The 9,337-nt window shown below is 40.3% G+C and overlaps 1 protein-coding gene across 2 annotated transcripts in view; it reads left to right on the top strand.

The window, feature by feature from the left end:
* The first annotated feature begins 813 nt into the window (after positions 1–813).
* robo1 (roundabout, axon guidance receptor, homolog 1) overlaps positions 814–9,337 on the top strand; it is a 344,541-nt gene continuing 336,017 nt past the window's right edge. For both annotated transcript variants that reach the window (XM_079674651.1, XM_079674649.1), the window contains exon 1: positions 814–1,075. The gene's annotated coding sequence lies outside the window, so the exon portion shown is untranslated. The remainder of the gene's footprint in view (positions 1,076–9,337) is intronic.

Genomic DNA, 9,337 nt, shown 5'->3' with positions numbered 1-9,337 from the left:
TCACTAAAATGTTAAACTATAAAGCTCCTTTAAGGCACATCAGCTTATTTGACGTTTTAAATCCCGAATGCCTTTGGCAGATAAAACACGGGTTGACTGTTAACAGAAAATATAAATGTACATTCGATTCAAAACGCCAGATGCCGGGTTTCTTACGATACAAGGTTGATTACATTATATAAATGACAGAAAATGTGATGCACATACTGTATATCATGGAATATATATCTGCTATTTTTTATTGGGCAGTGGTTCTCTGAAGTTGACAAAGACAACCAATACAGGGTTTCATTACCCTAGAAAAGCCAACAAAAATGTGTCCCAATTGCCAGAAATACCAAGATGTAAAAAGTATACTTTTAGAAAGTATATGATTTGGAATACAGCCATAGCGTCTAAAGGAAAAAAGTAATTACCTTCTAGTTTGCTTCATCCACTACTGATATAAATAGCAGACTACTCAGGATTTTCTCTAGCAATTTAGGCTCTAACCTAAGATTGTGTTGAAAAAAACTAAAATGCTTCTTTTGAAATTTAAAAGGAGAAGAATTATGTTTTTGTTTAAAGTAACATTTAAGAGAAGCACTTCAGCCTAAATGGTTAAAACATTATTAGTTTGAATAATAATAATAATAATAATAATAATAAATTCGATTTTTAAAGCACCTTTCATTGCTAACAGCAATCCCAAGGTGCTAATTTTTCCATAGTGAATTAAAGTCATACACACAAACTGTTCCGGATTTCTACCGGCCTCCACAGGTGTTTTGAATCCTAATTAGTAATCAGGAAACTCAGTTTGACCCTCACCAGCCACCATACACCACAGTAAGCTAGCAGCTAGTGTGCTCAGTGTTTGGCATTCACTGTTACTCTTGTTTGAGTACTTTCTCTCATTATAGTGGCATTTTTCAACAACACAGTCTTGTTTGGATATGATGCAGTACTTATAAAAGACAAAGCTGACTCAATTTGAAGGACTATTGCTTGGAAACACATCAACCAGCATCTGGAACAGTGTGTGAGTGTTACCCCTCTGTGGAGAGGCCTGCTGCTTCCAGATTGTCCTCCAAAAGTAAGTTGATTTAACATATCAAATAATGACAAAGTTCAACAGCCAGAAAGATTGACACCACTGTGCAGGCCTAGTTGCCTACAGTTGTAACTTTAGGAGACTGTAGGAGAGAAACATCAATCAGCTCTCCTCTCTGGACTCTTATTGAGGCCTTATTCTCCAACTGACCCTTCTTCTCCTGACAATTTCAGCTTTAAGTACATTTGTTCTCAGTTTTTTAATGAAGACACATCTGCCTGCCTTGCAATGCCTCTCAAACACCCTCAAGATGTTAAAAACCTGTAAAAGAAGCAAAGGAGAGATCTTAAAAAATATATACTGCCTCAGGCATGTGGCTTTTAATTTTCACCTCTTTGCCCATATGTTTAGGTCCCCAGATTATTATAGGAAATTGGTCACTATTTGATGTTCTGAAGGAAAACATCTGCTAAATAAATGCACCGATGGGATTTTCCCATGTAGGTTAACCATAATACTACCTCTAAGTGATACCAACACTACACTGTCTGTTAAAAATGTGTCGTTTGTGGCAGCTGGGCCAAGCACTGGAGCAAATTCCCAGCAGTATGTTTTAATACAAGAGAGCAGTTCCACACAGCCTGTAGCTGCTCACTTATGCACAGGCCATACTTGGATTGTACAATCATTAGTCTCTGTGTTTGAACTTGGGATGAACCAGCAGTAATGATAGATTCATTGTCTTAAAGAGCAGCTTCCAATCGTCGCAATATGAGTGTTTCTCATGCTGAGATATTGCTGGGGAGAGTGTTTTTCCTTCTGTCTGTTTTTCTTTTAACTGCACTTGTAGCATGCAGTGAGAAATGATGTAGAGTCTAGGCGAGTGCTTCCCTGGGAAATGTCGCTTATTCTCTGAATTGCATATGAATATGTGCAGGAAAGATTGGAGGCTGATTATGATTTATGGTGGTGTGTGTGTGTGTGTGTGTGTGTGTGTGTGTGTGTGTGTGTGTGTGTGTGTGTGTGTGTGTGTGTGTGTGTGTGTGTGTGTGTGTGTGTGTGTGTGTGTGTGTGTGTGTGTGTGTGTGTGTGTGTGTGTGTGTGTGTGTGTGTGTGTGTGTGTGTGTGTGTGTGTGTGTGTGTGTGTGTGTGTGTGTGTGTGTGTGTGTGTGTGTGTGTGTGTGTGTGTGTGTGTGTGTGTGTGTGTGTGTGTGTGTGTGTGTTGCATTTTTTTCTTATTCAAACACCTTGTTGTCACTCCTACAAAGTAGTTATACAGCTCTGTGGTCTTTAAAGCAATAGTTGGACCTTTTTGGAAAGATGCTTTTTTGTGGGGATTATTAGAATATACATTTTGCTCTCACATTTGTCTGATAAATATCAAGCTGAAGCATCAGACTGTTTCCTAGTTTGGCATGAAGACTGTTACTGTTAATTTGTGAGCTTTTCCTGTCTTTTTGCTAAACTAAGCTAATCAGTCACTGATTGAGGTTTAGTATGTAACTCATAGATATGGATGTGGAATTCATTTGTATATCAAGGTCTTGAAAACGTAGTATAAATCCCAAAATGTTGAACTTTTATTTTAGTCTTACAGTAATTTATGGTTTCAATTACTCTGTGATCTCTGCTAATCTCTGAAGGAGAACAAAACAAAAGGGAAATTGTGGACATTTAGTTGTGCTGACATACGTACAAACAATACTGCCCCAGAGAAGCGTTCCATTCATCACCAAAATGAATTTTGTCTCATCATTTGCTGAGTTTTCCGTCCATTTATCAATGTGAGTTATGGCCCCTCTTTAGAGCTGTATCCGTGCTACCTCAACCTTCACCTCACTTGTATCTTAAACCCGCTGTGCTGTGCATTTGGTTTTGTCTGTCTGAGCGTGTAATGTAGTGACACATCCACTGGGACAGCAGACATGAGGTTAAAGCAATTCACCACGGAAAAAAACTGCAGCCTGCTTTGGAACGGGTGAAGAAGGGGCAGAGACAAGCATGGATACCAGATGGCAGTGAATCCGTAATCACAATTCTCTGGTGCAAAATAAGGCACTGGTGGAATGAAACATTTTCTGCAGCTTGAAATATCCCACGTGGAAAAGTATTTGTTTACTTGGCAGAGGGTCTAGCAGTGATCCTGGTTTCTGTGAGGTGCAAGCTTGTTGTTTTCACTGTCCGTGAAAGAGTTCAAGTGTTGAGAGAAGGCCGTTATTAGCATCAGACTGCAGCCATGTTGGTCTTGGTGTCTGCCAGTGTGGAATGGTAATAACCAGCCTAACTCAAAACAGAATGAAGATAGACAAAGACGGTGGAACTGAATTTTTAAATAGGATGAGGCTATAATGGCTCCCAAATGGAGAGCCCGGTCTGTGCTCGCCCCAGAGGGACTCACCTGTGATTTACCCTTCTTACTCTGTATGTGACAGGGTGGCATTGTGGCATCGCCCGCCCCCTCCCCTGTGACCCCCGATGATCCCTCTTCCGCAGGAGGCTGCATAATTGTCTAATTAAATGGAGAGACAACAGCCCCAGCATACCTCATTAAAGACAGCGCTCCATCAGCTCCCGCCTCTCCAATTCTTTTTTTAAGGACCCCACTCATCCTGGCAGGGAAGGTCAAACAGAGAAAAGAGTTGGAGATGTTTGCCGGTCCCTCTGGCACCCCTCCTATAGAGGCTAAATTAATCAGTTATTTTATGATAGTGTTGAATAAAGGGCTGCTACACAATTCCTTCTATCAATTTGAATATCCAGAATTTTATGCCGGATCAGTTTGATTGTTGATGTGACAAATAAATATGGCATCACGGGAGAGAACAAAGGAAGCTTATTTTTTCATTAACATCTATCTTTCCATGATGAAATACAGCACGGTGCTGCCTCTGTGTTAAGTGCTGTGCGTCTACCTTGCAAATAAAGTGAGTGCAGTCATCTTTTTTGTATTAATGAGGCATGCACCTTTGAATAATTTCAACAGATAAATGAGCCAGGTTTGAGCTGCTTATAAATGAGGGTAGTTGAGCAAAAGGTTCCCCTGTGACTTCTGTCTGTGCTCAGAATATAGTGAAATAATTTACTTAGACATAATTTCAGATGAATTAAAAAATTTTTTAGGAATGCCTGCATATAAACTATATATACATTTTTTTTTTTAATGTATTTAATCCTAATCATCTTGTTTATAATATTTTGTCCATAATTAAAACAAAGTGCACTTCCTTAATTGCTACAGAAATAAAATGTTGCATGCTGTTTTTCCATCCAGAAAACATAGGCAATATGTGCTAGGTTTGGCATAATCAGCATTGTAGACTCCCGTCTCAATCCACATGTAAATGTATGTGTTTGTAGGTGTGTGAGACTGCATAAAGACACGTGCATCAGTTTAAATATCGTTGGTGTCTTCATGTTTGTGGTTACAAATGTGCCAATTTCAGAGCCAAATTTATCTGTCTTTCTCTGTCCAGCTGATGCTAAATGTAACCTTTCCAAGTCCAATTATTTATGAAGTCTACAAGCGCATCTCCCCGCTTCCTCTCCCTCTGGTTCCTCCTTCATACATATATCATAAATATTTGAGAGGATGAATATTGGAGGTTAACATATGTCCCATTTGAAATGTCACGGCACCTCCAGCAGCCAGCATGCTGTTGACAGAGCACCAAACCACTTTGTTTGGGATGCGAGACTCTACCAGGCTGTTGTGTAGTCCTCTGGCCCGACATGAACACGGCTGCCCTGAGTATCACTCTCACATGGTTTGTTCCTCCATGTGTCTCGCATGCTTGAGAGAATAAAATAAACCAATTGTTGTCAGTCAGGCTGTAAAGTGGCTCTGTAACCTCATAAGAATCAAATACTGCACCTGACGTCCAATTTACTCATCTGGACTCCATAGATTTTGTGTCAAGGTGTAAAAGTAGTTGGATGAATCAAGCTTTGGGGTGTTCAGGGAGCGCAAATCATCTTGTAGATTGGAGTGACATTTTGAGATGGTGGACTGTGTTAACCAAGCTGTCGCTTTATTAAAGGTGTCTGGACTGATGGAAAATAATATGGTGTCGCTCACGAGGCATCTTTGAGATGCGACACAAGTTGGCTTCAAGCGGCTTAAGCAAAGTCAACTTTTTTTTAGTGTCTTCTGCCATGACTGACTTTGTAAGTGACATCCAATAAAAGCCCTTTTCAATACTGCCACTTCATTCATGAACTTGTCCAAACAAATGAATGAAGTTCCTTGAGGCTCGGGTAAATCCATATTAGTTGCATTATAAAATGGGAATAATAGGGATCCTGTGTTAAAAGCTGCATACTTAAGGACTAAACTACGATTTGAGGCTGACTTAATGTGAGAATGGTTTTATTTGTATTTAACCCCTGAAGTATATGGATAATTGGGGCTTTACTTCACTTAAGTCCCTTCATAATTCATCATGAGGGAAATGTGTTTCAGAAGTCAGCTCCATGGGAACACTGATTTAGCAAATTGTTGATAGTGTTATTTAATTTAAAAAAAGGTCCCAGTGGTCAGTTCAGGTGATACAATGCTAATGAGGTTAGCAGCATTACCTGGTCAGTTCAAAGACCAGCTTGTGTAAACCAAACATGAGATTATACAATTACAAAGGTTTTACCATGCATGTCTGTACAGAACAGGAGTTTTTCATAATGCTTCTAACACTGAGGAACAACAAAGGCAGCTTATATAAAGACTGTAATGTGACAACTTTTTAGCTTGATTTTAATTATCACTATCTTTTTTTCTTTTATGACAAACTGAATATATGTGGGTTCTGAACTGTGGGTCGGACAAAACAAAACATTTGAAGAGGTCAACTTCGACTCTGTATTGTTTTATATGACATGTCATAGAGTAGACGAACCAATAATCACTTTGCAGAGATAATGAAATCAATGGTTAAAGCTCGAAATCCTCTGGCATGAACTCATTTCCCTGAAAACATACTTTTTCTTCGTTAACATACAAAATACTATAGGCAAATTCAGACAAAGGCTTAGTGTAAGATCAATATACAGTTATTACTTTATAAAATATTCTGGGACATGCCTTAACTTTTGGTCTGTGTCTCTTTACCCTTTGAACCTGCTGCTGGACAGAATGCAGATAGTTGCGTGAAGGCCAATAGAGGGAGCCCAATAGCTATTTGTCCTCGAGCTGCCACAGGGCAGGGGGGTACCGCTGCAGTTTGTTTACATGCAAAATGGTTTAATGACTTAATCAAAGCCTAAGTATAGTTTACCAAGTAAGATGCCGGCGCAGACAGCTGATTTTCTGTTTTTATGGTATATAATGTAAGAAAAGGCCTCCTGCCATCCACTGTCTGTAATCAATTGGCTGGCCTTTTGTGAGGATTTACTGAAAACAAAGTGGAGGCTTTTGAAACGCGGGTGTGTCCCAGCAGATGGGCTGGTGCTGATGGGGCGTGTGGAGTCCAACAGCTGTGGTTTGTCACTTTTTCCAGAGGTTTTCCATGCCGCTATAGGAACCAGTCAGCTGGTTTGCTTTAACTCCAGAAAAAGAGACAAAGGGTTTCTGGGGGGAAGGCAGGATCTTCCAACACTGCAGTCACCATAACCGTTGCAGTGGTTTACCCTACGATGCCGTTACACTCTGCTGGTGTCCTCCAGTTACTGGAGTGTACTCCAAGTCATAAGGTGGCTCATTACACGTCCTCTAAAGATGAATGAGGATGTGCGTTTATTGTGACAGATTTGGAGATAATGGTACTCAGATGTTTTATCAATATCAAGAAAAAGGAGGCAACAACAATGTATATTTTATTGATATAACACAAATCTTTACAATGAAATGTTAAAGGAAACAGCGCTTCCTCTAAATATTAGTTTAGGAGTGATTTTATCCACCTGGGCTGCATGATTGATGGGCTTAATCTATTTCATTAAGTGAAAGATTTCTATTGAGTATAAATGAGTTGCTGTTTTGCTTGCCTCTGAGGCCGCACAGGTCTGCAGTTAAACTCCAGACAACGCAGTTGTTTGAGTTTGAAGCGCTCAGGAATATTTCTTCGATAAATATTTGATGAAAGAGGAAGTTCCATATATTCATTACAACTCTGAGCTATATGTGTACGTGGTCATTAGCTGGCCTCCGAGTATCCATGTTTAATATCCTTTGTTTACAGTGGAGGGTCACATATGGGGAAACACATGAATATGGAGCAGGTAGCCTCTGCTCGTCTCTCAGCTTTGCACAGATGCTCGTCCTGTGTGTCTCTCTCTCACACACACACACACACACACACACACACACACACACACACACACACACACACACACACACATGCATGTTCCCGTGCTCTAATTAAAGTAGGTTTTGTGACATGCATACATTGCCATGATCCACAAAGATATTTCACTGTTATCTTGTATTTATTCCTGGTATAATAAAAAATAATCTCATTGGGATTCTTAAAGGATGTTCGTCTGGTTAATCTCAGACATCACCACCTGACTCGTAATACGGCATTTTCTGGTGGGGAAAACGGCAAAGAGCTACATGAAAGAGGTGCTGAACACAGGGGAGGTGAATGTATTTCTGTGTGCTTTCTGCCTCCCTAAGTGTCTTTATATTTGTGTGTACAGCTGTGGCTTGAAAGTGATAAAAAAAGGGGAGGGGGGGTGGTCTGTACCAGGAGGGCGGTATGGCTCTGCCCCGCAGCATTTGGCACAAAGGGGCCTACTCCTATTATGCATGCTGGTGGTATCTGTGGGAGATAAGGTCAGGTCCAGCTAATGAAACACAAGGTAAAGGTTTGCACAGAAACCCCCTTTTTAATTTTAATATTTTGAAGTTTTTCAATTCTCATCCACCTGACCTCCTGTCTTTGCATTTATATGAACTCATACTATTTCATCATATCTGGTCATTTACCGGCAACTCTTCAACATTTTCATGAGCGAAAGTCAAAATAACCAAGGACATATAAAAGTGATACTCAGTTAATGAAGTCTGAAATATAGTAGCGGTGCCAGGAAGCTACCCTGATGAAACATAGCTGCTTCTTTGTTTATATCCCCGTGCTTTGAGTGTTGCTGGGAGGCATGGCAAGTGGAATTCACTCAGGTGATGGGTTTAGTACGAGCGGATGCAGAGCGGGAGCTGTCTCTCCCCCCCGCTGACTCCCCCCAGCCGGCTCTGGCATCCAGTCAGCCCGGCTCTGTACCAGACGACAGCACGACAGCTGTTTCCTATGACTAGGGAAAAAACACAGTGATTCACTTGCTCGATTGGCCTCATTTGGGAGGAGATGGAGTGTGGCCAAAATGCTCTCCACCGGCGCTGAATTGTAGACAGTAGAAAAAGGTCAGCAGTAGAGTGGGGAATGAAGGGGAAGCAATGCTTTAAATTACAAGACCAATATGTCAGCTGTGAATGGATTTTAACCTTTTCTCATTGTAGGAGATGAACCTTGATGCTATTTAGTAATTATTTTAACCGGCAAAGGCATAACTCTCTTACTATACATTTGGTAAAAATGTAGTTAAGACCTTATTGTGACTTTTTTTACTAAGCAAGCTATACTCAGTTGCGGTCTAACACAAAAGCCATTGCAGTACATTCATACATCATGAAGATAACAATCAGATTTGATAGCACCTATTTAAGACCGCTGTTGATTCAACTTCATGGTCATGTTAGACAATGTCGTTTATGGTGCTGTTGAATTGTTGTTGACTATGGTGTTTTTTTATGATTTACTTTACACTCATTGATATAAATTAAACATAACTAAATAGCACAACACACATATACTATACAAATTATATCAAACTTTAACAGCTCACTTATGTTGGGCCACTTGGCATACTGTATGTCTAAAAAATATACTTTGCGACTATGTGAGAACAGTTTTACATTTGTACTAGCTACAGTGACTTCAAATCCTAGCCAGACAGTGGTGGCTCTGCTCAGGCTCATCTAAACAAAGTAGCAACCATTGTATCATGATGGCAGGTGTAACCAGAAAGCACACTCATAACTACTGTGTTCAAGGCAGAAATCTTCCTGCATTAGCATTTACCCCGCTGATCCTGCTATTGATTCGTCAAGTGAACTCTCATCTGACAGCCACCTCCCTTTTGTGGTAGCTGTGAAAGCTTTTGAATAGCCTGAGTACTGTGCCCAGTGCCGGCCCAATACCTAAACAGCCTTTCACAAGGTTTGTGAAAAGTCATCGCAAGGATGCAAGGAGGTATTTTGTTTCCTTAAAGGGCAAAATTGCTTTCACATGAGGGTTATGGGAAATAACTCATAGC

This window comes from Notothenia rossii (genome assembly GCF_949606895.1).
Source record: "Notothenia rossii genome assembly, chromosome: 4".
Lineage (NCBI taxonomy): Eukaryota > Metazoa > Chordata > Actinopteri > Perciformes > Nototheniidae > Notothenia > Notothenia rossii.
Note: the sequence above shows the minus strand (reverse complement) of the source record. Positions and strands in the feature narration are given on the sequence as shown.